The 26,797-nt window shown below is 45.8% G+C and overlaps 1 protein-coding gene across 13 annotated transcripts in view; it reads left to right on the top strand.

Moving 5' to 3' along the window:
- Positions 1-3,478: 3,478 nt before the first annotated feature.
- The window catches only part of MPP7 (MAGUK p55 scaffold protein 7), a 250,618-nt gene continuing 227,299 nt past the window's right edge, over positions 3,479-26,797 (top strand). For 3 of the 13 annotated variants that reach the window (XM_089906317.1, XM_089906305.1, XM_089906306.1), the window contains exon 1: positions 3,481-3,719. The gene's annotated coding sequence lies outside the window, so the exon portion shown is untranslated. Of the gene's footprint in view, positions 3,720-4,562; positions 4,740-4,961; positions 5,010-6,252; positions 6,354-24,671; positions 24,879-26,797 lie in introns of those variants that run through there. The other 10 variants (XM_089906315.1, XM_089906314.1, XM_089906307.1 and 7 more) reach the window with 9 other exon arrangements.

Below are 26,797 nucleotides of genomic sequence, written 5' to 3'. Positions count from 1 at the left end.
ACTCTTACTTACGGACACAGGAGCTTGGAAAGCTGTTTTCTGGAGAAGAATAGAGCAGAAGTGTAGAGAGAGGCAGGTTTGAAGACAGAGAAAACTTCAGCTGAGTTTCTCATGGCTTTTCCGTCTCTGGCTCCCAGCCTTCCTGAAGACTGGCTTACTTTTGCTTACACTGGGCTGGCCAAAAAGTTCATTCGGGCTTTCCCACAACATCACCCGAACGAACTTTTTGGCCAGACCAATCTTTGGCTTCTATAAGACACCCCTCTATCTTTATAACTAATTTTTGAACTCTATTATTAAGGTAGAGGAATTACTCTTCAGTGGCTTTGAAGCACTGTGTCAGACATTGCAAAGGCTGCATTTTAAAATTTCTTAGTTGCTGTATCTTTTGACGTGCCATCAGTCAGATGTACTGAGATTCTATGACATTTCCCAGCCTTTCCTCTGATTGGCAGGGGCTGTCTCTCCTCCCTTATGGATATCTGCTAATCGTAACTTCAACTGAGAAACAGCGCACCAGCAAGCACAGGGAAGGGCTGGAACTAGCAGCACAGATCTCTACTCCAGGGGCTTTAGCTCTGTCCTAATTCTGGTCAAATAGGATTAACACTCTTAACCCATTGCTATCCAAAAAAGAATGTCATAGTGAAAAGTGGGTATCTGCTAATTTTAATGACTTTTGTTGAAGAAATGAAGGAGATGATGATGTGAAACAGCGATCCGCTTATTTTCATACTTTGTCAGCCCCCATGCCCTCGGAATGTTGTCACCCAGTGGGTTTTTGTTTCCACCCTCTGGGTCCACCCACGCGAGGCAAGCTTGTGATGTGCGGAGGGTTGATTTTTTTGTGTGCCACGGTCTCTAAGGCTTCGCATCAGATTCCCTTCCTCCTGCCTGCTGCCCAGTGTTCATCTGCTGTTGCCCCTGGATCTGGAACTTTGTCCCCTGTCACTGGGATGACTCCTGATTCAGAGCTCCCTTGAGTTCCCCCATCGCCTGTGCAGAGCTAGTTTGCCTATAGCCCCACCCGGGTCTGTGTCTCACACCCAGCCTGTCCTTGGCAAATAGTTTGCTCTTCATAGATCTATGCTTGATAGACTGACGTAGTCAATGAGCGCCCATTTAAAAAGTTAATGATCTTATTGCAATATCAGCAACTTAAGAGAAAGAAATCTCCTTTGCCCCTTTCTGGAAGAAAACAGCCCACCTGGGGACGTGGAGAGAAGGCCTACCTTTCACTGATGCTTGAAGTGTTGATCAACACATCAGGAATCCATGCAATAGAACTCAAACTTCTTGCCATTGCCTACCAGGCCCCACCGTCCTCTCTGCCCTGTCTGGGACCACCCTCCCGCACCAGCCTAGCCACCTGGCCCTCTCTCTGTTCCTCTAACACGTCGCTTTTCTTCCTCCTTCAGGGCCTTCGCCCTGCTCTTTCCTCTACCAGGAATGTTACAGCCTTGCAGTTGTGTAGAGCTGTGGTTTTTTACTTGGGTGGCACCTCCAATCTTAGCATTTCTCCTAGAGCGTTTCTCCTTAGAGTATTCCTCTCTCTTTTCCCAATTTACAGTCACTCCCCCACCCCTCAGGTCACTGTTTCCCTCTTTGTCCTGATCCCTGTCTGTAACCTTACCTGTTCACTGGTTCATTATCTGTCTTCTCCAGCTGATAAGTAGCTTCCAGTCTGTCTTGTTCAAGACTATACTTAGTAGAGTGCCTAGTTCACGGCAGGAACTAGTAGTACTTGGTAATTAATATTGATTACATGTTTGGTGAGTAAGTGAATAAAAGAATAATCTTTGATATAAATTACTTAATCTCAAAGAAAGAATGTTAGTGACAGAATCTTAGGTGTTATTGTGGAATAAACTTTACTAGGAGTGCTAAACCCTTCTCATCCCTCCCTCCCCCGCACCCCCTTTTTCTTCTTTTAAACATAACTAGATCTCAACACTAAGTTTCTTTCTCAGAATACTCTGGGACACATATTTTCAGACTAGCGTTTAGAATTCCATTTCTTACAAGGGTTCTATAAAAAAGTCTTTGTTAGGTAATGAGGTTACTCTGTCCTCCAAAGAGCTTTACCTTATTCTCCAGAAATGAGAGAGAAAAAGATTTGTCTCATTCTTTGTATTAGGTTTCTTGTCCTTACATCACTTCAAGTTCATGTTTACCTTAACATTCCTTTCCTTCCTTACGTTTGACTTTTGCCGATCTGCATTTTTTCTCAACACTATAAGTTTTATGGAGCTGTTGGGTGAAGTGCTTCACTTCAAATAGCCTATTTCAGAACCTCGTGGGAATGACAAAAAGAACAAATAGAAGAGGAAAGCAGCTAGAGAGGGTTAAGCGAGTGTGGTCCCCAGGTGAGATATACTTCGCCCCCTTTCTAGACTGGCTGGCGGGGTCTGAGAGCTCAGATGACTGTAGGTCTTCATCTCCACTCCCTCCTCCCTCTGCTTCAATCTTCAAAATCTAAGTCTCATCTCCCAGGGCTGTCACGTTCCTTTCTTTCTTAAAATTCCCTCCATTAGCTGAGTTCTCCAGTTTATCTTCTAAATTTCTTTCTGTAGTCTAATTTTTTGGTTAAAGCTTTATTGTGTATTTTGTATTCTCACGTCTTGCTATGAATCTGCTTACTGGGCAGTTCATTATACACTATATGTTGGGTAAATAGTAGTTATATGGAAAGAGTATTTATAAAGTTCTTTAAGACAGCTCATTCATAGTTATAAAGTTCTTTAAGACAGCTGAAGGGGGCTGATACCAGAATGTACTTTTTTGATGGCCCTCAGGTGTTGCGTTTATTACTGTATTTTCTTCTGTTGTGGAAGGATTAGTTCCCACGGATATCCTCAAAGTTTGCCTTTACCATTCTGTGTAACTTATTCATGTCCTATTAAACATTTTTTTTTCTAATTATACAAGTAATACACGTTCAATATGGAACACGGAAAGGTAAAAAACAAAAACAAAAACAAAAAAACACAGCATAATCTCGCCAGGGGTGAAAACATTTCACACCTTCTTTTTGCATATGCCAATTTCCCTGTGAATCTTAGGCAGCATTTTAAAAAACACCCAAGAGGTCGCTCTAAATCTAAGCGATGTTAAGGATTAGCTGCTATTCAACAAGTTCATACGGAAATCAAAGACTCTTGGTGGAATAAGGAAGCTCGCTTCTAGCAAAGGAACCTGGGCATCCCGGGTTCCCTTAAGGAAGGCAGCTAGCTGGTACACGAAACAGCTGGTTCTGCAGCCACCCGGGGGCGGAGCGGGCGGAGGCGGAGCTTCGATGATTGGGGTAGGGGGAGAGGAGCTACAGGGCTTCCACCAATCAGGGCTCTGCTTTGTTTTCACGTACCGACCAATGAGGGAGCGCTGCTGGCGAGCCTGTCTTCAAATCGGAGACGTGCACCCCTATCGCAGCCAGTCAGCAGGCGCCTCTTACACAGCGTCCACCGCGTTCTCGCCCCGCGGGCGGAGCGGCCCCGCCCCGCCCCTCCCCTCCGGCCTCGGCCCCGCCCCGCCGCGGGGCTGCGGGCTGGAGCGGGGGCCGGGCTCCCGGACTCGTGCGTCTTGCGCCCGCCGCGGCGGTGCCGAGTCCGCAGGCTGCTGATTGTCCTTCGCGGCGGCCGCGGTCGCAGCCTCCTTGCCTCGGCCGGGGCTGCCTGCGCCGGGCCGAGCGCGCCTCCCGCGGCCACGGCCGCCCGGAGCAGGTAAGGGGTGCCGGGGCTGCAGCGCCCGTCCGAGCCCGGGCGCGGAGCGGGCTCCCTGGCTCTCCCGCAGCCGCGGCCGGCAGGTCCGCGTCTACCGGAGCCTCCCGCCCGCCTCGGGGCGCCTCCGCCGGGAGCGCGCGGCCGCTGCACCTGGCGGGGCGGGGGGACGGGGAGCCCTGCAGGTGGAGGGGAGACGCGGAGTTGAGTCAGTCCGGCTCGCGGCGCAGGGGCCCTGCTGATAAGGAGCGATAAGCCAAGTGGCTTTTTTTTTTTAAGTGGGAAAGGTGTCTGTACTTAGGTGGTGTGAGTTACAGCCTTCATGGACACGGGCGCTTTGCAGTGCATTTAGATAGGAACATGATTTACTTATTACTTATTATTTTAAAATTCGAAACAGCCTTTAACGTGAACTTATTGGAGGTTTTTTCTTCCGTGACAAGTAGACCCAGCAGTGTGACTCACCTTTGTCTGGGCTGCAGTGCGGGCCGTGCGGTGGGGACGAGGGGAGCAACGTGGATGGCGATGCCGAGCTAGTGTGCAAGAGTCTGGGGGTGGCACCTTGTCTCTGTCTCTCCTCGTGGGTGGGTGTAGACTTGAGATTCGTTTTCTTTTTCTTATTTTTTAAACATTAGCGTTCGAATTAAAAAAAAGCCTTTCTAAACATAGCCTCCAGGCTTCAGGTTTTAGGGATGCACCTGCTACCCACGCAGTAATACTTTGCAGACAAGTCCTAGGCAGTTAACTACAGTGATGTGATTTACCTGTGATGAAAAACCTTGAATTGCTGTTACCTTTTCTTTGACTTGCGTAACAGCTTTTTCTCATTCACCATTTGTTCACAAGTGAAATGAAGGTCACGAGTTTTAGCGGAAATGGCACAGTGAGGACTCTTGGAGCAGGTCCTCCCTTCCAGGTGCACTGCATTTAGGTCTTTTAATTGAGAAGCTCACTGCACTGCATCAATATTGGTATCCTCTTACTCTCCAGAAGCAGGTAGTGCACCTCAGGCCCATTTTGCAGGTATGTAAACTCAGCCCTAGAGATGAAGGGAATTCTGCCCCAGGTCTGTAGACTTCTGCTGTTATATACCTGTTATGGGTTTAATGCACGGTCCAGTAAGGTTCCCACCGTCAAGCAAGCTTCTGCATACCGATTTGATTCCCATGTACACCAGTCAGAGGTGGAGATGGTTATTTCCAAGTAAAATATTCTTAGGCTTTTTTTTTTTTTTTTTCCTCTTAGGTTGCTAAGATAGTTTGAATTTCACCAGAAAGGTGATTTTTCACACAGGTAAGAAACCCTAGCGGTGCTATGTGAAAAATCTCTATTTTAAGTTTTGGGAGGTTTTCCACATTAGAAAATCTTATCTTCTTTGTTTGCATCTCTGGCTTAGCATTGGACTTGAGTACTGCTTTCTGAATTGAACTAGTTAATATTCATAACGTAAGTAAAACTGAAGCATAACACATTTTGGTTATGATTTTGTTCCAGGAAGTTTTTACTATAAATTGAGAAGTGTCGAACATGTAAAAATCATCTCTTCCTTGATGAGAGTAACTCAGGGGATTTTGGGGGTTAATGGCAAGTGGGGTTAGATGGGTAGTTGAGAGGGTCCCCTTGAATGATGTCAAGGCTTGGGGAACCCAGGGAGTTGTTAGGTTATGTTAAATTTATTAGTCATCGGGAACATAGAAATGTCTTATTTATTACTGAATGGAGCTGTTAGTCATGAAGCAACATCTTGTTTTCATGGCAGGTGCTCTGCTGGGTGGAACATGTACATTTTGACATAACTTATTTGTCATGTAAGGCATCCCTTACATAGGGCTTGTCCGTTCGGCTCTGATTCTGTTTACTCATTTATTTGTTTTTGCATTAATGTCTTAATTTTTACTCCTCTGGTCAAATTAAAATTTCTAGCACCCAAGCAGAACATTCCTTAAAGAAACTTTTATCATCTAATTTGTACAGAAAGTGAGGTCTCTTCCGATGAGCACCTCTTGCAGTGTGGGAAGCTGGAAAGAGATTTAGGCCGCTTGTAGGGTGTTTACCTGTATTCTTAGCTATAGGGCCTGTAGCCCCGGTGTAATTTTCAGGGTTTCTACCCTTCAAAAAAGATTTAATTACGACGTTACACAGCTTCCACTAGATGGTGCACTGGGTGCTGTTTACTGGAGATTTCAATCAGGTTTTTTTTGTTTTTATTAAAAGCATTTCACTGACAAAGATACAAATGTGCTGCAGCTGCCATCACTGAAATTCAAACAGAATTGCAATCAGTGATTTAAGTCAGTTTTATTAAATGAGATCATTTGGAAGGACATGGCAGCTTAATTTAAAGTGAGGGAAGTTGTTAGTAATTTTAGAAACAACAGCTAAAAAACTCTGGTTCTTGCTGTGCCCCGGAACCTAGAACAGAGTGTGAATTTATTGGTCCTTATTTATGTACCCTTGAACTGGTTTGTGTTTTGTTGAAATCTTACGTGAACTCTGGTGAGCTGTTTGAGCGTGCTTTTATGCTTTGCCTTCTTAGATTCCTGATTCTTTAAACGAAGAGGTAGGATGAAGTGGCTGTATATAGCAAGATTATTTGATACCTGCTATGAACGAATACGTAAACATCTTTTTTTCCAGGCACGTAAAACAGTTTTTATTCCTTGAAGGCTCACTTCGTAGATCCTTCTGTTCTTATGGGAAAGCATGATTGTCAGCTTCACTTAGGAAAGAGCGGGGAGCTTTCTTTCTCCCTTGGGTGGCGGGAGCTCGCTTGTTACTGGCCTGGTTACTGGTTAAATTGCTTGTCACCGATGGTTACAGAAAGGAGAAGACACAGCCGCAGCTTTGGTAAAATGCCGTGCCGTTTTAGGGTTACAAATGGCAGGGTCAGTGCAGAGTAAGGACTAGTTAGGGTGACTGCATTTTGTGAGATGTTTTGTGGAAAACACTGGACTTTTAAAAGGCAGCGCAAGCACGCAGGTGAGAAGGTCTGTAGGCGGTTGGTGTGTGTCTGTATGATCCAGGTCCGCTGAGCTTTGTGTGGGCAGGAGAGCTTTGGTAGTTTGCTCTGGTCCTCAGGGGAGTTGATGGTGGTTTGGGAGGGGAAGGTACGTAGGTGCCGCTCCTTCCAGGAAGGAAGCTCCTGGCGGGGCTGCCCGCCCTTGGGGGAGCGTGGCCGGGCGGTGGGCGGTGTAAGCGGCTGGCGGATGCACACACCGCCTGAGTGTGGGCTTCCCCGAGTCAGGGAGCACTGAGTCAGTTTTACAGACGTGCCGTGGTCCAGGCTCGGGCTGCTTAAGGCTGCCGGCTTCGAATTTATGTAAAATAAGTAGAATCCTGAACTTGGTAAAATGAACGACTTGTGTTTGCAAGTGAATGGCTTAAGAGAGTTACTTGGCATGTGTTAGGTTCTCGAATTATGGTAGGTGCTTGAAAGTACTTACCTCTGATACTCGGTCTTCCATTCCCTTTGGAAAAAGGCGTTATTAGAAATAGGAAACCTTGAATATGCATGGAGCTGGGGTGTTTGTATTGGGCAGTTGATTTGGGGACAAAAGAAGGCACTGGTCTAAATACTTCTCTGAGAAGAGAAGGGTCAGGTAGGGTGCCCTAGAGGGCTGGTCCAGCTAAGGGGCAGGGAAAACTTTAGGACGTACTGCTGTAGTCTCTACAGTAAAAGCCTCTGATTAGCTTTACTCGTGATTAAAAACTTGCTCTTTGCAAGACAGTGCCTCTTTATGTGTACTTACAGCAATTTGAATCATGAGAATCAAACATTTCTGAGGGTTGTAAACTTCTTTTTTTGGCGCTTGGAAGTTTGTGGAAATGAGGTTGTAAAAGTTTGGAGTGGAGCTAAGGATGAAAAAGATTGTGGAGCCATGGACCAAGATTTGCCAAGCTTCTGTAGCTGATATTCAAAATATCTTTTTTTCCTCTTCCTAATATGGCTTGGGATTTAAATTGTGAAGATCCTGTTTGGACCTCTGTGCTCCCTTTCATGTTTGGAATGTAGCTCGGTTCCCAGGAAGGCCCATCAGAGTTGACTGTTTTTTAGACAGTCTAATCAGGGTACAGAGTCCAGGGGGGAGGAGGTGCCGTGCTGTGGGTGACGAGGAAATGAATTAATATCATTTAGATCTTTTTAAAATAGGGTCACAATTTCGCATTTTGGAATTTTCAAAATGGTAGTCATTTCACCTTTAACATACATACAGCTGAGTATGAAAACTTGAGGCTGAGGTTCTCAAACTTTATCATTCCTCAGAATCACCGGGAGGGCTTGTTAAAATTCAGGTGGCTGGTTCACTCCCACAGGTTGGTTCCTCCGGTCTGCGGATGGGCCCTGAGAACATGCATTGCTAATAAGTTCCAGGGTGACGGTTGGTGATGCTTCTGGTCTGGGGAAAACCACTGACAGGGTTCCAGGGGGGAATATAAATGTGGTGGCTAAGAACCCAGGCTTTGAATCCCTGCTCTGCCTGTTCTTCCTTCTTTGACACCAGGCAACTTTCTTACCTCTGGTTTTTCATTTCTAAAGTGGAAATAATGTAGTAGTATGTTGTTGGGAGTATTACGTGACCTCAAACGTGTGTAAAAACTCGTAGGACGTTGCCTGGAGGGTTGCAAGCATGTAGTCAATGCTGGCTTTTAATCATAAAAGTCAACTAGTGAAAGAAATAACTAGAGTCCTGAACCTTGTGGAGCTGAGGTATGTTCTTTAAGGACAGAAACTTTTATCTTTATCCTCATTTCCCTGCCGTGTGCTATGGGAAGGATACATGAGTACTCAACTTCTGTTTAATGAATGAAGGGAAAGTTTGTGGATCCTAATAATTTTCCAGAAACCTTTTTAGAGACATAGAACATTTACGTCGCTGGTGTCTTTTTCCCCCTCTAAGAAGCTTGAACTCTTTGGTCAAAATATATTGGACGCTAGCTGTAATCACTGTGGTCCGTACTTTATGGAACAGGAGTCTTAAAGGTGGTTCCTTGGGGTTCAGTTACAAGGCAGCACCTGGATGTTCTTCAGGACATCTGCAGTCTCCCCTGGAGAGTGGTGACTGAACTTGATGCCCTCGATGCAGTTCCTGGAGATATTTCCGAAGCTTGCTGGATGCCTGGTTCCCTTTCTTCCCACGGATCTCTGAGAGCTTTCTTCTCTCTGGCGATCCCCTGGATAGTAGCCCCTCCTTTCCCATCACTTCCTGTCACAGTCAAGCATTTTATTTCCATTGTAGCAGTTATCACACGCGTAACCGTAGCTTTATCTGTTTCCTCTTTATTGTTTCCTTCACTGGAACGTCAACTCTGAGGGCAGGGATCTAATCTTCCCTACTGTGTCCCCAGCACGGGCGCAGTGCCTGGTGAACAGGGACCTGCCGGTTCAGTGAAGGGGCGTGTGAGATGGGGACCCCTCTCCCAGATCGGGTGTGCAGACCCGAGTTAGTGGTCCTCTCTCACTAGCGGTCCACGCGGAGCCTCTCGTGTTACTTTATCGCGTTTCCCCCTTTTCTCCTCACAGCCCCTCTCTCAGGCATAGATGTCATTTCCTTGAGTCCTGCCCGGTTATTGGCTGGGCTGGCTGTGCTCGGTTACGCTCCCCACATTCTTGCTGGTACTTGATAATTTCTGACCTTATAATTTTTTTCTAACCTGATGCCCCAGATGGAGTGTCTGGGCACATATGTTACTGTTCTTACTTGCGATTCTCTGGTTACTGGTGCAGTTAAGTATCTTATCAGATGCTTATTAAGTGTGTGGGTTTCCCTTTCTGTGAACTGGCACTGACATATTTATCTGTATTTAATTGTTTTGCAGGGGGAGCAATCTGTGGTATTTTAATGGCTAGCTTTTCTTCTGGGTGTTCCATGAAGAGGGTGATTTCATCTTTACATAATGTTCATGTGTCATTTCCTTCCAGTTCGCGCTCTCTGTGTGCTCTTGCCTCACTGTATTTGTCTAGACTTGCGTCGATGCGTTGAAGATGAGCAGAGATAGTGGCTGCTTGATCACTTTAATACCCTAAAGGGAATTCATTCCTAGTTTTGCCTTTAATTGGGAGATTTCATTTTTTTAAATTGTATTTGATTTCATTTTTTTAAAATTTGTTGTGACTTCACTGTCGTTCGAAAAGCTGGAGAAGTAAAAGCAGAGAACTCTCTTCCTGATCTTTGTAAGGAAACTGACCAGGATGGTATTTAGCTCTTAACCCTGAAAAGTTACAGTTGTCTGTACTGAGGTTGTTAAATTAAATATTTGAATTATTCTCATCAGGCTTTTCCGAAGTATATTGTGTACGATGACTCTGGTTAGCTGAAAGCCACCGTGGGTTTGGAAGAACAAAGCAGAAGTCGTTATGCATCTTATACCGTGAATTTAAAAAACTTTATTCAAGTGTAAGATATACCTCGAAAAATGTGTACACCATATACCTAGAAATATATAATGCATCTGTCCTAAGTGTGCGGCTCCCTGAATTTTCACAGAGCAAACACACTTGTGTTAGCAGCATTCAGGTGAAGAAACAGAACATTGCAGGACCCCAGGGGCCATCCGCCTCCGCATTTTCCTGATCCTGACTTGTAACTGAGGAGTAGTTTGGGTTCCCTGTCACCCGGCTCGTGCTGGGCTCCCATCTTTGTTCGAAGGAGAAATCAAAGTCATGTCTGAGAGCTTTGAAGAAGCATGACCTAGACTCCAGTTCTCGCAGCTGTTGTTTTCTAACCTTTGGTCACAGTACCGCTTCACACTCTTAAAAATTATTAAGGATGTTTCGTCTGTGTGGGTTGTACCTATTAATATTTACTGGGTTAGAACTTCAAGCAGGAAAATTTATTTATAAATTCATTAAAAAATAATAACCCCATTATATGTTAACATAAATAACTTCTTTATGAAAAATAACTTTATTAAAATAATTGAGAAGTGTGACATCGTTTTACATTTTTGCAGCTCTTTTTAATGTCTGGCTTAGTAATCTGTTTCTGTATTCAGTGTGTTGTGATTTATTGTTTGGCTGAAATATATGAAGATAATCCCACCTTATACAGACCTGCCGTTGGAAAAGAGAGGAGTATTTTCATATTCTTTTTAGGTAGTCATTCTTTGATCCTACAGTAAAACTCTGTTAAGTGGTAGTCTTAAAGTTGAGTTGCAGAGTAGAAGCTGAACCCCAATCAATAAAGCTTTCTCACTCTGTTACATTTAAATCTATCGGTCTTTCTTGTACTTTGAATCTTTTTACCCATACGTGATTGAGGAAATGTTCATTCATGGAATTATATAAATCTGCCAAATGTTGGCATGTGTTATGATACTATTTGAAAAAAAACAACAACAACCATTTGTAGGATCAGCAGTGAGCCCATCAGAAGAATCTGTGAGTACCGAGAAAGCTTTCGTGAAAGTTCCTGGCGGCAGGTATAATTTTTCCAAAAACAATTTCTGCTTGAAAGCTTGAATTTTATTATTGGCAACAAACACTTCAGGTGTTTTCCTTGACGCGTCTGGCTCACTGGGTTCAGTTTTAGAAGATGTTTACCAGATACGCACTTTGTCTTCCAGTTATTTATATAAGAATACTACTCTGGGGAATAGAAAAAGTTGCTAGTTCGGCTTACACATAGAGCAGCCAGCACAATTTCTCTTCCTCGAGGTGACCGTCATTCTCCAGTGGTCAGCTCAGGTTCTTCTCTGCACTTCCTATTTCGTCACACAGAATATTAAAAAGACATGCACTCAAGGGTCAAGATTTCACCCAGTTGTTAGTTTTCACCGTTTCTTCAAGGATATTCTTAGGTGAAACTGGTGCTTTTTCCCCCCGGAGTTCCTCTTGGTGAGGACCAGTGTTGACCTGCACAGTTGGTGCCCCTGCCCTGCTTTGTGCTAAGGTGCCAGCGGTTTTACACGCCCTGGCTTGAATATCATCAGTGCAAATGCCAGTGTAGTGAAAAGCACAACCTCTCAGTGTTGTTACACAAATAGTTTTTACGTCCTGAAAGGTTCTTGAGAAGTCCCCGGATTTTCTGGACCCTGAGAGCAAAGAGCTGGCACCTAGCATCTCCTCCAGTGCAGCCGAGGGCCAGCCCCTCATTCTGACGTCTCCCTGACGGGGCTGAACCAGACCCAGCTTCTTTGCCTACTTACTCCTAAAGCGATCTTCTTAGAAGCAGGGCCTTGCCACTTCTCGGCTCAGCTCGGCTATACTTTTCCCAGTGAAAGAAAGTTTAGTAACACTAGGAAAGCAAGTACTTCTGAGATCAGCAACTCCAGACGTATATGAAGCTGTGCATTTTGCTGTCTTAACACAGTAAACACATCCACAAACACGCTATTACTTGTTGATTTTTCTCATCTTTTTAGATGGAGATAATCACAAAGAGACCTGGAAGAAATGTCCTGTGCGTGTATCAAAAACTATTTGCTTGGTAACATCATAATTAAGAATTATAACAGGTGGTAACCTGTTGTGATGCTCTCGATTTAACGTGTGGTTTAACCTGTTCTTCTGTTCTTTTATTTCCTGTAAATGCTAATCTGATCTTGATTTGGTTCAGTTTCTATTTTTTTGGCAAAATTGCTTCATAGGTGGTTGAGTGTACTGGTAGCTGGATTCCAGCAGTGTTGGTTGTCTCTCTGTGATGTTCACGGTCATTGATCATCATTGCCTAGATCCATTGTTTTATTAGGGGTTTGCAAAATCGTGATATTTAAATTCTGTCTTTTTAATTTATTAGGATCTATCTTAATAAAGAGAAAGTATATTATTTGAGATGTAGTTAGTAGAGAAAAGGCAGCTTAAATGTTCGATTAGAAAAAATTAGTTTTCAAGTATGTTCAGGTTGAAGAAATTGGTCTGTCATTTTTCTTTGAAACACCAAGCTAAATTGCACTGGTTTGTAGAAGTAAGTAAATCCAAAGGAAACTATTAACAGAAAAGTCCTTTTGTTGTATTCTTAAAGTAGCTTAACTCATTTGAAATAAAATGTAATAGTAGACACATCTTGGTGCTATTAAAGGAACTGGAATTTTTTTGAGTTAAAACAAGATTTTTCTTGCCTCTAGAATAATGTAGTTATTGCACATAATTATCCTTTTACATATCTTAACATCGTGTTCTGAGAGCAGATTTGAAAGTGTATAAGGCATCCTGCCTTGAAGGTGCTGATGGTGCAATAAAATAGGTGAAAAGTTGACAGTTTATATAAATTTGTCACTGGCATTCTGTGGGTTACAGTATTTCCCCCTTAAAAATTTATAATGCTGAGAAATGGATGATAGAAGATAAAGTTTTCTTTGGAAAAACCAAAGCAGTAGGTGAAACTGATTATCTGAGGAGCAGGTTAAATGGAACTGGAGTATCTGTTGGATTCGGGTGAGGGAAAAAGGAGAGGCAGGTGCCTCCAGTCCTAGCCTGCAGACTTTCACCCAGATTCCTGTGGGTGCCAACTGTGGCTTGGAACAGGTCCTTCTACTTCAGGTCAGGCTGGTTCTTAGCTGCTCTTTCCTCCCCGCATTCCTTCTCATAATTTGAGTGATTGCTGAATGCACTTTACTTAGTACCTAGACGACAAAAGGTTATATAAATATTTGTACGTTTGTGCAACGCCCCTGGGCACTGATTCACGCCCTGATCAGCAGTGGGATGTTCTTCATTCACTAGTCCGTCCTGTACCCTTCCTCTCGTGTGTGTTTCAGATTGGTATCCTCAGCAAAGTGCTTTATTTCATTACTGGTGCACATAGTTTCAGGACTAAGATTGTCACCTTGTTTTCAGTGCAGTGTCTCACACTCTGTAGATGACAACTAAAGTGATTTTGATTTGGCTTCTGGTGTCCTCCGTGTTTCTGATCTCCAGAGGACTCCAGAACTGGGTAATTAAATTTACTCTCTTGCATATGGAGCCTACAATATCTGTCAGGGACAGACTGTGACTGGCAAGGCGGGACTGCTTATCAGAATAGACAGTTTCCTGTCTGAGAATAATTGTGGACTTAGCAAAAGCTTTGGAATGCTTTAGCCGACTGGGACGGGCTTGGAGTTTACAAACAGTCACTGCCGTTTATCGGTCCCTTGCTGAAAGCCAGGCACTGTGCTGAGCCAGCTCTCCTTAGATATTTATGCCTAATTCTTACAGCAGCCCTTTAAGTTATTGTCATTTTTATTTTGCACATGGGAAAAAACCAAATCATGGAGAAGTTAAATAATTTGCCCTGAGTCATATGACTAGGAAGTGGTAAAAGCTTAGATTCGAACCCACGTCACCTGTTGTTCTAAACACCAGAGACCAGATAGTGTGAGAGTATCGTATGATCTGAACTCATACCGGCGTTTTTCTCTCCTTATACAACATCTTCAGTCTTTCTTTCTCTGGCTTCTCATCTTAATCTGGACAAGCACAAGTCTAACACTTTGCACCAAAGCGCACCCCTCAGTGACAGAAGTTGGCCCGGGAGAAGTCTGAGGGCTCTTCAGAGAGTAGCCCACCACAAGCATAAAATTGTTCTGAAGTTTATGTTGGATCTGATAGGTTAAACGTCACTTGACGTTCCGGGAAGATGTGTCATTTGTACGCCCACCCTTCATCCTCCACAAGAGACCTCAGTTTGAGAGGAAGTCTGTGGGACCTTGCGGAGATGCCCTGGCCAGATGTGGGCCCTGGGCAATTCTCCCTGTTGGCGTGGTGAGGTCGGGAGGGCCGGAGGACCCCGACGCGGTGCGGGGGGACACTGGTGAGGGGGCGAGTGGGGGGGGCAGCCGCGGCAGGGCTGGGCTGGATGCGGATTCGGGTGGAGACTGAGTGAGCCGATGGCCGGGTGGGGCGCTTAGTTCTCCTGCTTCTCAGACCGTGCCATTTCTTCTCTGTTCCTGCTGCTGGCTCTGCTTCTTGCTACTGTCCCTCAGTTGTGGGAGTGGCTTCAGTCCTCGATCTGTCTTCAGACCCCACACCTCCCGCACGCGTGCACGCACACACGCACAGCGTGGCTTTGCCCATCGTCTGGGTTCCAGCGAGCTCGGGTCCACTGAGCCCACCGGAACCTCGTTTGCGGGAGTCCGTTTGCAGTTGCTTTGTGGCATCCCCTGGATGTTCGAATGTCTCAGAGTTAGCGTTGATTTCAGCTGCTCTTCCCTCTGAAACCGACTGTGACATTTTTAGGCCGTCTACAAATGGGCAGGAAGAGAACATTTGCATGTCCACCGTGGGTTCCCCTCAGATCCCTGTTTAATCAGCCAAGGGGGCAGAACTCGCTGGAAGGTTGAGCCGAGGCAGCATGAGCTGGAATTCCTTTCTCTGGCCTGTGGTTCCTAGTGAAGCGTGCGTCTGCCTGCGACAACGTCAGGGCTTACATCGCATCTCCAGCAGATCTACGGGAACAGTCGAGTACTTCCGTTTACGAGAATGTGCGTAAACACTAGGTTCTACGATTTTTTAAACTAAGCTTAGCTTCTCCAAGGCCAGAAGCCTCCTTGTGAGGCTGCCGGGCTGATGTGCTGGATGGTGACTACACCTCCAGTCTCCTGTGTCCTGGAGAGTCTGTTTCTCCAACTCGCTTCCTAGTTTAGTTGATATTTATTGCCCTGGTCCCTGAAAACCTTAAGGCCATATACGTATATCTTAATGGTTAAGGATGTAGACTGTAAAACAAACATTTTTTTGCAGACCACTTGGTTGAGGTATGACTGACATACAAAAAGCTGAACGTACTCCATGTGTGCAGTTTAACGAGTGTACATTTCGAGATAAGTGTACATCTGAGAAATCATTGGTACACTCTGTGTCATGAACCTGTTCATCACCTCCAAAGGTTTCTTCCCGCTCTCTGTATTATTATTTTGTGGTAAGAGTACTTGACCTAAGATCTGCCCTCTGAGCAGATTAAGAATACCGTGTGGCGCTGTATCTGTAGGCGCTGTGCTGTGCAAATCTCTGGGACTTTCACCTCGTGTAACTGAAACTTTGTACCCTTTGTCTCATGCGTCCCCGCGTCCCCCTGCCCCCAGCCCCTGGAGACCACCGCTCCACTGTTTGCTCTGTGAGTCTGCCTGTTTAGATTGATCACAGAAGCAGTGCCGTGTAGCGTCTCTGCCTGTGACCGGCCTGTTTCACGTAGCACAGTATCCTCCAGGTTCATCCACATCGTCAAATGGCTGCATTCCCTTCTTTAAGGCTGAATAATACTCTAAACATTTTTGGATTCAAATTCCAGCGCTGCTCGTTGCTGGTCTTACGAGCAAAGGCACCTTATCTACTCTAAGCCTCTGTGTTCCTACCTGAAGCCGGCTGGCGGCAGTGCCTGCCTCGGGCTAGGGTGGCGAAAGCCCTTGGTGTCGTGTCTGGCACCAGTCGAAGGTCCACAAGTGGCAGTTGCTGTTCCTTGTTAATTAGCAGTGTGGCTGGAGACACTACGGGGCCGCTTTCCCATCTCTGCCATCCGTCAGCGTGCAGATGCCGTCATGTCTTCCTTCCTGTGTCTCGTGGCACCGTTGCTGCCGCCGCCGCCGCCTCGGAGACCTCCTCCGCCTGGTCCCCCGTGCAGGCGGCTGTGACAGCTCGCCCCGCCCTTCACGGTCTCTCCACGTTCCGTGTTGCGGCGCACGCACGGTCTGCCGTCCATCCTTTGGCTCTCCCACCCTGGGACTTTCAAAGCCTGTCGTATTTAGGCCCACGTGTTATTCTTTCTTACCCGCCCCCTACTCTGGTCACACGTAGGGCCGTGTCCCGGGACGTGCATCGTCCTCTGTGTTGTCCTTGCTGACGTCCTGGATTTGCTGCAAGTGCCCACCGTCAGTCACGGACAGTCGTGACCTTGCTGTGTGCAGGGCTCCCGGGTCGGAGATGCTCAGACCTCGGTCCTCTCCCGCCGTCTTGGCTGGGCCCTGGCCTGCCTTTAGAGGTCCAGAGTCTAAGAAGCTTCATTACTCTGTTGCTGTTATTAATCTAGAGTCCAGAGCACTAGAAACCCCACCTGTCTCCTTTATGCCTAAACCCTGTTAAAAGGAATTTCGCCCCCGGAGATGTGAGCTGCAGCATCCCTGTATTGCTTCTTTATGTCTGAGTCTTCCTAAAACTCAAAAGTGTTGAGTGGGTGCACAGTAGTATTTCCTTTTGATGTATTTTTGTTCTCTTAGTTTAAGGGATCTTGGCAGTGGATAAACTGAATCTCTTGTTGGTTAAAAAAAAAAAAAAGTGGGGGGAATGTAAGATGCACGAGTTCACCTGTTCCTTGTTGTCTGGAATCCCTGCTGACCTGGACGCAGCCGTGCCAGCCCCTGTTGTGTTCAGGGCGCAGCGGGGAAGCCGGGGCTCCCGGGCCTTTGTCCATTCAGGTGGCCTGACCCGCACCGCATCCTACGTCATGATAGTCTTACGGGATCCTTTCGCTGCGGGTAGGATTGAATTTCCTTGGCTTTGATGCGGGGGGTGGGGGGGGCATTTTAAGATTAAGAGACCGAGAGGAGGCAGCGTGTCCTTGAGGGCGGGGCTTTGCCCTCTCTTTGCTTCGCTGCTGCCATCTGGGTTGAGGGAGGGCGGAGCGAACGCCTGGCTCTCCTCCGGAACGCGCTGTGCGTCTCACAGTGAGCAAATGAGGACGCTGCTCCAGAGGGGTTTTGCCCCGGTGCTGCCCGGCACCTCGCGGGGCCTTGGAGGAGGGAGGAGGACGGGGGAGGGTGGGGAGGGCACTTATCCAGAGTTGTCTCCAGCAGCCTCTTCTTCCTTCTGGAATCTTCCTCTCAGCTCCCCTAGGAGACACGGAGGCCAAGTGCTCTTTCCTAGCTGTCGCCGCTGAGGACTCACCCGTGATTAAGGCCCACCAGATAGAGGACTTTCAGGGGACCGAGCCCAGGGTTCAGACCTGCTAATTAGGCCCTTACGTTTCAATAAATACATCCCAAAAAGAAGCTGGTTGCTTGGTGAAGTGAGTTTCACCCAGTGGAGCTGGGGTCCTCCAGGCAAGACAGGTCAGACATGCTCTGTGTGGTACTTTCATTAGGTGAGAGGTTGGATCCTTTTTTTCTTTGGAATAATTTGGGTAAAATTTCAGAAATACTGAATGGCGAAGAGACCAGGGTAAATACCATATGACCTTCACCCCAGATTAACAGATGTTAACATTTTGGCATATTTGTTTCAGATTTTTTTTTAAATGAAAGAAAGGAAACAGTGTAGATAAAGTTGAAGCATAATTTGTTGCCCTTTTCTCAGTTCTCTTGCCTTTTCTTCCCCACAAGCAATTGCTAATATGAATTTGTATCCTTCCATCTTTTTCTAAATGTGCTTTTACATATTAATGTTTCTGTCCTTTTAAGGGCATATCGGGTGTTAAAATGATCAGCAGAAAAGATACACTGCATGTTTTGTTCTGTTACTTGTTTTTAAAAAATTGTCTGTTGTGCGAGTAGCTAGCCGTGGAGACACGGAGATCAGATGACATTTTCCATTCTAATTTTTTGTATTGTCTGCAGATGTCTTCTGTTTGTACCTAAAATTGCTAATGGAAATCCGTCATTGGTTCCCTGCTGTTTAATAGAAATCCTTATTTGTTTGTAATGCCTTAAATTGATTAGAATTTTTAAAAATTGCTACCATTAGTAAGTTGAAAGCCTAATTTGTGGCTAAAATTTCCACATGTACTTCAGCAGATGGTCTCAATATTCAGTGTTTCAAAAAGATGCTGCAAAGATACTGCATTGGGTGTGGAATCGTTAGTAGGGGATGAGTGGGTGGCTGGGAGTTTTTGTCTTGAGCTGACACATGTAGAACCGCTGTTGCTAGGGCCGCTTAGGGAAGGTGGGATTGTGTGGGGAAGTGTGTTATTAAATGTTTCTTCCGTTTTTTTGGCTAACAGTTGTTAGTTTTTTTAATATTAGAACATGTCTCCTTTGGTTTAAGAAGTATACCTAAATATAACATTAGTACTTATAATATGAATCTCGCCTGTTCTTCTCAGCAAGCTCCGATGTCACTGTCCCCACTGTCTGGTGGACGTTGCACGTGAATCGCTCATCTTGACCTCAGGCAAAGCCTAAAGTGGAAAAACAGGTCCACTTTTAAACATACCCAGTTCCTATTCATGGCATCACTATCCTTTTCCTATCTAAGATTAGGAACTGTAGAGTCATCTTTGAATTCCAGCGTCTCTTTATTTTTCAGTTTTAGATCTGCTTTCCCCTCACCCCCCCCCGACATTCTGCTGCACTGATCTCCTGTGTTCTGATGGCATTGCCGTCCTTCTGGTTCAAGTCTGCTCACCTCTGACTTAGCTCACTGCGGCTGCTGCTTTGCTGAGCATGCAGCCTTCGGTGTCCCCTGTACCCAGTTATCAGATTTAAAAACACTGCCCACATTACACTGTTTTCAAAGAGGACTTCTCCCTCATGGACCCTTAAGGGCTCTGAAGTTGCTATAATCAAGCCCCAGTTCTGTCACTTACCAACTATATGACCTTGAATATGTTGTCAGTATTCTGAGACTCAGTTTCCTCATGTGTAAACTGAGGCAGGAACAAGTGTTTAGGGTAGAGGGCTGTCAAGGGCTTGAAGTCAGAGAACACACTTGGAAGTACAATAGCTGGCACGGTCCAATGTTCGGGCACTTATTCCTAATCAGATCAAGTTTTTAATCCCTTTACCCAGATTTCATTGTTTTTCGTATTGTGCTACTCTCTAAGTATTCAGCTTTAACCTTCTAAAACTATAAACTGGTTGTGTGATCATCTCGTTGAACTTTAACCCCTTTCCTAACAATCAGACCTTTGCATGCTTGTAAACCTGGGATCCTGTAAATACATACACCCGCAGGATTGGGTGCCTCAGAGTTTTCCACCTGTAATGTCTTTCTTTTTGTTTGTATTCTGTCCATCCTTTAATAATCGAACTCAAAGACCCTCTTTTGTTTTTATTTTCCCCTGTTTTTTTCAACACTAACTTACAGCAATGGATTATTTTGTTTATCTGTATACAACACCTTCTTGTTAGCTGAGTACCTTTATGTAGAAGCTATTTCCCTGTCTCAGTTGTAAGTCCCCTCTGGGCTGGGCCCCTATTTTGAACTACTCTTGGAGCCTAACCATTGCTGAGTACTTAATAACGTCTTGATGACGCTTGCTACTAGATAACATTCATGCGCGGGGTAAAAACCGTGGCACTCTTTTTGGCCAGGACCGCTTCACACGTGAGTGAGTGTTGATATGTGTGGGTGCTGCAGGAGTAGGGTGGCGTGTACGATGGACAGGGTTTCTGCTCTTGTTCGAAGGGAAGGCTGCCGTCAGACACGAGCTGGGAGGAAAGTGAGCTTCGCAGGGCACAGGAGGTACAGGTCGTAGCTGGAGCAGAGGAAGCGGAACTAGTCCAGGGCTCACCCTGTGGAAGTGGTGGCTGAACAGAGGCTGAGCGCGGCCGCCTGCGGGACCTGGAACAGTGTTTCGGGCAGAGGGGACAGCGTACGTGGGAAAGGGGAGCTGAGACAGAGCTTGGCGCGGTGTAGGCTAGAAGTGCTTAAGACTGGAGTTGTTTTGTTTTTTTCTAAATCTTTTTTATGGAAGTCTAGTTGATTTACAGTGTTGTGCTACTTTCTGCTGTAGAGCAAAGTGACCCGGTTACACACACACACACACATATATATATATATTCACACACATTCTTTTTCATATTGTTTTCCAGTACCGTTTATCACAGGATACTAGTACAGTTCCCTGTGCTCTACCGTAGGACCCTGCTGTTTATCCGAGACTGGAGCTCTGAACGTGAAGGGGCGCGCGGTCCCAGGCGAGCTGGTGACGTAGGGACGAGGGGCGACGTTGTCCACGGTCTTCTCAAGCCACATTCTGGATTTTTAGATTAGATTCTAAGAGCCAGTTTTCAGGTAGGGAGGGAGCTGATGAGTTTTTAGGACAGATGTGTGTGGGTGTGTACGTGCGCGCGCACATACCTTTTAACGATCGCCCCTTAGTCGCCCGGAGCCAGTGCGTTGCGCGGGGGCAGCTGTAGGTCCACAGTGAGGCCGGTTGCAGCGGCGCAGGGCGGGAAGTGGGCTGAGCCCAGAGACATCAGGAAGGTGATGGCACTCGGTGATGGGCTCGACGTAGGAGGGCAGGGAGCCACTCTGAGGGTCTGGCGTGGGCATCTGCGTGGATGCCAGGGTGCGGGGGTCAGGGCAGGTTTGGGAAGTAGCGGAAAGACGTTCAGTTTTAAACGTGTTGAGTCGGAGGGGGCCTCTGCGTGTGAAGCCGGGGCGGCCCTTGGTCACACGCTGGATCCTGGGCGGGGGGAGGCCGGGGGAAGGACTAGAGATTCCGCTTACAGGTGACAGTTGCAGCCAAACTCGTTACTCTTTAGTGGCAGCGTTTTCAGGTTCAACGACACCTTTTAGGTATGGAACTTAACGATTTTGGCTGACTGTTTCGCAGAGATTTGTTGAGTACCTGTCATTTAAAAGTTACGGCGTTAAGCTCTGGGCAGATGCAAAGAAGAAGAATATCTAGTTTTCCTCTTGGGACTTTAACGTCTAAAGATAAACTACCTAAAAATTGAGCAAAGCACAATGGAACATGATTACAAAGGCAAATAGCGAGGGTAGCTGTGTTTGCGATTATTTAGGTGTAGGATTTGAAGGCGTGCAGAAACTGGCAGGGCGTGGTGAGCAAGATGGTTGAGTTTTACAGGAAGGCAGGCCTCTTTCCCTTTTGGTAGCAGGAAGCAGGGACGGGGTTGTCCAGGCAGGCTCTGGGGTAGAGCAGTGGCCCTCGGGTCTGTGTGGCGTGGACCCTGCATGAGCACACTGGGTGCGATGCATGGCTGTGATGGTGCTGTAAACCGGGTTTATTACTGGTTGTAGAGCCGAAGAGTTCTGGTCCGTTGAGAGGCCATTAGAAAATTGGCGTATTTTATGTAACTGTATTACTTTGTTTCCATGGTGTTGATGTTGTGTGGAACGCTTTTGATTGTTGACGAGTATGGGGCAGAGTTTAGGGAGCCTTGGTGACTCTAGATGCAGTGCTTTCTCACCGGGAGTTCTGAGATCTGTATCTCTATGGCTTCGGTTATTTGCGTGGGGATGGGAATAAAGATCTGTGAGGTCTAACACATGCAGAGCTTTAAGCTGTGAATGCAAAGAATGCTGTGTTCTGGTGGAGAGGAGCTGCTTTCACTGCGTTTGCATTTTGCCATCACCCTCGATGCCATTTGTCTGTAAGTAGACAGAAAACTTTAGACTCTGCTTTCGTAGGCACTTCACGCTGATCCCTTAAGCGTCAAGGTGGGTGTGGGTGAGTGAACTGGGTGTGAAGGTGGGTGGGTTTTTGTATCTCATTGAGGTTGCTCTTCCTACTGTGCTGGGTAACTGCTTATGGATGTTTCCCGTTCCCTTATAGCTGTACCGGTAAAGGGTCCACCTAAGAAATCTCGACAGATGCATCGATCTGAATGCTTTTATTCTGTCTTAGGCTGTAGTCTTTCTCTTGATAGAATTCTTCTGTGATTGTACCAGATGATACAGAAAAGACTCCTGGTTAATTTAGGTGGCACTGACTTACCCGTCTCTTTCAGGCTGCTCCAGGTAACGTTAGAACCATTTACACCAGGTAGTTTTGTTCATAAAATGACACTGTGGGTTGTTTCACTTGGCTGACGACAAAACCATTATTTTTCATAGGAGGCAGTGGTAGGTAGTAAGATGTAACAAGTGTGTGAAACACCTGAAACTGCTCCAGCACCTCCAGGCATGAGTGTCCTGGTAACCTTTCACCTTCCAATTCTCTTTCTTTCTTTCTTTTTAAAAAAATGTCCGTGTGTTTCTAAAAGTAAAAGTATATACAACATTAAAATCTAAGCAAATCTTTATGAAAATTCAGTTAATGAGAAGATGAAATCTAGTGGAGGGAAGCCTTTCCCTGTATTTGATTCAGCAGCAATTGCTACTGGAACTAAATTACTGTCTAGGAGGTGTTTCCAGCTGTTAGATGGTTGCAAATAGCAGTTCCTTGAAATGTCACCTCTTTTCATTATTTGAGGATCTATCAATACCTGACATTACCTCTGTTAATTATTTTATATATATGCACACACACATATGTATGTGAATTTACATCATACATATTTAATGTATGTACAGATACAGATAAAACTTTTACAGGTAGGCCACATAGAGAAAAGTGCCATGAATTTTCACAAGTTGGACACACCTGTGTAAATAGCGGGTGTATTTGAGTATATTTGAGTACACCTTATGAATAATTGTCTTTGGTTTGTGTAACAGGAAGAAGCGTTGATTAAGCCATGAATCTAGAGGTGCATTTTAGTTTGGCTGAAGATGTCTGGTTATTCATATCGCGGGTGTTTTTCTGACTTAAACGCTCAAGGTCAAGCTACGTGGGTGAGAACATTGCTCATTCGTTAGTCGGCCTGAGTGTCAGAGGTGAGTCTTAACCGCGACTCCTTCAGCTGCCCTGAAGCTGAGGTGCGTGGGCTTTTTATTCACAAGGGCATTGTTTTTGCTCCCAAGCTCTATGGGAGAATCTTAGCCCTGCCCTCAGGCTTCTATCAGGGCAGATGGATTTGTGTATGTCTCACAAAAGCCTTGTTAAAGTCTTGTTAAAAAGAAGCAGTATTTTGGGAGGCGTCTGAAAGGATATGTAGATCATACATTATACTAGCTATTTTATTTTATTTTTAAAAATCTTTTTGTTATTTATTTTTTTGGCTGTGCCGGGTCTTAGTTGTGGCTTGTGAGCTCCTTTGTTGTGGTTTGTGAACTCCTTAGTTGAGGCACGCACGTGGGATCTAGTTCCCTGACCAGGGATCGAACTTGGACCCCTGCGTTGGGAGCGTGGAGTGTTACCCACTGCGCCACCAGTGAAGTCCCACTAGCTATTTTAAAATACACTCCTGGATCAAGCCAGATTAGCCTGAGCACAGCATCGTTGTATCATGTTTTATGGACAGACCAAGTTTTACTGACTTGTTAGTTGGCGTGATGTTGGCGGGTGTTGTCAGGAAGTCCGCTAGACATGTTACAGATTCTCTGGCCACATCACCTGTTAGTTTACCTTCTGAGATAAAGCAAATGGGTTTCAGAGTCTGTGACCGTTGTCTGTACTTAAGTGAAATATTCCGCGGTTTCCCTGCTCCTTCCAAAAGGATAGGCTGCGTATCTGCGGGGAGCACCTGGCAGGTGTGGCTTGAATCCCCTTTGCTTAGAAATTGTTTGTGGGCACCTTTGTGTCTTTCTGAATTAAGCACATGAAAAAAAGTAATTTTTTCTTCAAACTTAATTTTTTTAGATCACTTTTAGTTTCACAGCAAGACTGAGGGGAAGCTACAGAGGTTTCTCCTGTACCCCCCACCCCTACATGCACAGCCTCCCCACCAGAGGATACATCTGTTACAGTCGAAGAAGCTACACTGACACGTCGTAATCACTGAAGTAGTTTACATTACGGTCCACGCTTGGTGGTGTGCATTCTCCGGGTTGGGGCAAATGTATAATGACATGTATCCATCGTTATGAATATCGTACAGAGTATATTCACTGCCCTAAAAGTCCTCTGTGCTCTGTCTTTTCATTCCTCTCCACATCTCAACCCCTGGCAACCACTGACCTTTTTTACTGTCTTCGTAGTTTTTCCTTTTCCAGAACGTCATATAGTTGGAGTCATGCAGTATAGTGGCCTCTTTCCTTTAGTAAATACGCACTTAAGCTTCTTCCATGTCTTTCTGTGGCTTGACAGCTCATCTCTTTTTAGCTCTGGGTAATATTGCCTTGTCTGGATGGACCGGAGTTCCTAAGTCTGTTCACCTACTGAAGGACATCTTGGTTGCTTCCGGATTTTAGCAGTTATGAATACAGCTGCTGTAAACGTTGGCGTGCAGGTTTCTGTGTGGACATACATTTTCAGCTCCTTTGGGTAAATACCAAGGAGTGTGATTGTCGGATTTTTTTTTTTTTTTTTTTTTTTGCAGTACGCGGGCCTCTCACTGTTGTGGCCTCTCACATTGTGGAGCACAGGCTCCGGACGCGCAGGCTCAGCAGCCATGGCTCACGGGACCAGCCGCTCCGCGGCATGTGGGATCTTCCCCGACTGGGGCACGAACCCGTGTCCCCTGCATCGGCAGGCGGACTGTCAACCACTGCGCCACCAGGGAAGCCCCTGATTGTCGGATTTTACGGTAAGAGTGTGTTTAGTTTTGTAAGGAGCTGCCGAAGTGTCTTCCAGAGTGGCTGCACCATTGCGCCCCCCCAGCAGCGACGAGCGCTCCTGTTGCTCCCCAGCCTCTCGCCAGCATCGCGTGGTGTCAGTGCTCTGGTTCTGGCCACTCTGATAGGTGTGTCGTGGCATCTTACTGTTGCTTTCATTTCCATCTCCCTGATGACCTATGGTGTGGATATTTCACTATGGCTTGTCTTCGGATTGTCCTGACGTTGTCTTTTGTAGAACAGAAGTATTTAATGAAGTGTTTGTTTCTTCCACGGATTGTGCCTTTGGGATTGTATCTGAAAGTCATTGTCACACCCAAGATCATCTAGATTTTCTTCTGTGTTATCTTTTAGGGGTTTTATAATTTTGCATTTTACACTGAGGTCTGTGACCCACTTTGTGAAACATTTTGACTAACACAATTTTTCTTTGGTGATTCGTGATTTTATCTGAGCATTAATAGCGTCCCACTTTAGATTAGTATCTGGGGTGATGTTTATTTCTCTCCTTTTCCTTACTGCTTACATTGTTTATAATGAGTGTTTATCATTTTTCCCCCCAAACGAGCTTTTTTTCTAAATCAGCTTCATTGAGGTACTATTTACAGTAATTAAGTGAACCTCTCTGTGAATTTCGGCACATTTAGACCATCAGTCAAGACGTAGGGCATTTCATCACAAAGACCTTCCCCAGTGGGTCCTGCCACCGCAGCTCTGGCAAGTACTCCTCTGCTTTCTGTCGCTTTGTATTAGATTTGTCCTCTCTAGTTTCGTGTAGATGATATAATACAGTATATATGCTTTCTGTGACTAGTTGCTTCTGCTCAACATAATGTTTTTAAAAATTAAAGAGTTTCTCATACAGTGTTTAAAGGGTACTTCTCATTTACAGTTATTACAGGATGTTGGCTCTTTTTTTTTTTAACATCTTTATTGGGGTATAATTGCTTTGCAATGGTGTGTTGGTTTCTGCTTTACAACAAAGTGAATCAGTTATACATATACATATGTTCCCATATCTCTTCCCTCTTGCGTCTCCCTCCCTCCCTCCCTCCCTATCCCACCCCTCCAGGCGCTCACAAAGCTCTGGATTAATATAGTTTTTTAAAAGACGAAAGCACTCCGGTTGCCGTTTGTGACACGGTAGAACAGCTCTGCCTTAGCTGCTATGAATCTGCTTCTCCTGGTCCTGCCGGCTGTTTACTGTTGTACTAAAACTTCCAAAAAGCAGGTGTCTGGGGGCAGCCCATCCTCGGTGTCGTTTCGTGTTATTCAGGGAAAAGTAGCGTGTGCTTATTCCAGAGAACTTGCGTCTCCAAACAGCTCTCTCCTCAAAACCAGCAGCCCAAGCAGTACAGCTGCTGGTATCTGATCAAATCCAGTCCAGCCGCTTCCTCAGAGACGTGTTTAACTTGCGGTCACTTGGTATTTTTATACATCTTTTACAATAAACACTTTCATTTCCTACTGAACATGTAAGAAAATAAGATGGAGGGTATTCACGCTGCACAGTGGCAGTGCCTGGGAACGGAGTTGCGAGGTGGACACGTGCGCCCCTCCGCGAACTCTTTGTCTGTCTGTTTTCCCTCCCACGCTCCCTCCCTCCCTCTCTCTCTCCCCCCTCCCTCCCTCCCTCCCTCCCTCCCTCCCTCCCTCCCTCCCTCCCTCCTTCCCCTTCTTATTAAAACGATGGCTTTAAATGTCACTTAAAGCCTCTGAACTGCCGGGTGCCTGTGTCTTGTGACTGCAGTGGCCTTAGAGGAGCAGCACAGACTTTGTGCTGAAGGAAAGTGCAGTCATGATGCTCTCAGCTGGATTTGCTGCAACTTCATCCTTGCGTACGCTGGAGTCCGCACACCCCTCACGGACGAGCTCACACATACCGTGATCC

Source organism: Delphinapterus leucas, chromosome 2 (assembly GCF_059928025.1).
Source record: "Delphinapterus leucas isolate spDelLeu-1000000601 "Yukka" chromosome 2, BTC_Dleu_Yukka2, whole genome shotgun sequence".
Lineage (NCBI taxonomy): Eukaryota > Metazoa > Chordata > Mammalia > Artiodactyla > Monodontidae > Delphinapterus > Delphinapterus leucas.
This window is presented reverse-complemented; position numbering and strand designations above follow the sequence as displayed.